The sequence below is a fragment of the Penaeus monodon genome, chromosome 24 (genome assembly GCF_015228065.2).
Source record: "Penaeus monodon isolate SGIC_2016 chromosome 24, NSTDA_Pmon_1, whole genome shotgun sequence".
Classification (NCBI taxonomy): Eukaryota; Metazoa; Arthropoda; class Malacostraca; order Decapoda; family Penaeidae; genus Penaeus; species Penaeus monodon.
In genome coordinates, this window is record NC_051409.1 from 14,441,924 (window position 1) to 14,442,824 (window position 901).

At 31.4% G+C, this 901-nt stretch overlaps 1 protein-coding gene across 1 annotated transcript in view; it reads right to left on the reverse strand.

Moving 5' to 3' along the window:
- Positions 1-901, reverse strand: part of LOC119588618 — a gene marked incomplete in the record, with an annotated part of 4,391 nt that overhangs the window by 2,043 nt on the left and 1,447 nt on the right.

Here is a 901-nt window from a genome sequence, read left to right on the forward strand (position 1 = left end):
TTGTGAAACTGTAATTCAATCAGAGCACAGGCTTCTATTCTCACTCATACATATATTCTCTCACTCTCATTAAGGCTTTGGTGAAGTCTCCTTTTATTTTACCCCTATTTATTTCTATTTGCCACAATAACAACTTTATGCATAATATTTGGACAGTCTTATTCACCATGATCATGCAAGATATGTTAAAAACAGGCAGGTTTTTTTCCTGCAAACCTTTTGTGATCAGACATGTATGAGCTCCAATCATATCTAGTGCAATCTAGCAAGTTTCCTCCAGCCACCTCACAATTCCCCTTTTATGCACTCCTATCCCTAAACAAATGATATAGTTGTTTATCACATTTTTTTTCCTGTGAATGGAATGTAGTGAGATGTATTAGTAATTCTGGTACTGTATACAATATATCATGCAACCAACCTTCCTCATCTCCTCTCCCACATTATACTATTACAATGGAAGAACATTACTTATGTGTAACTTTATTCACAAATCTTAAATATATGTTTATGGTAACTTACTCAAGTTTCATTTTTATGCACTTATAATGACCTTTTCAACTTTTTAATGATGCTCTATATATTTCATGTATAACAATGAAATATGCATAAAATAAAGTCTTGATATGCTAGGAACCAACAATGTCTTGCTAAAATGTGAAAAAAACAGGCATTTTATACTAATAGGGTTAAGTAAAGCTGGAGTATTTGTCGTTCTTAGGAGTTAAATACTTTTTTTTCTTTTTATCAATCAAACACATAATTAGAGATGTCCAGTGACTTTTCTAGAAAGACCATATAATCATACAGAACTAACAGTTTGATGACAAATGATCTGAAATATTTAATAGGGTTTAGGATTAAGACTTCTTCATATAGCAAACAGACGATAAACTTAGAA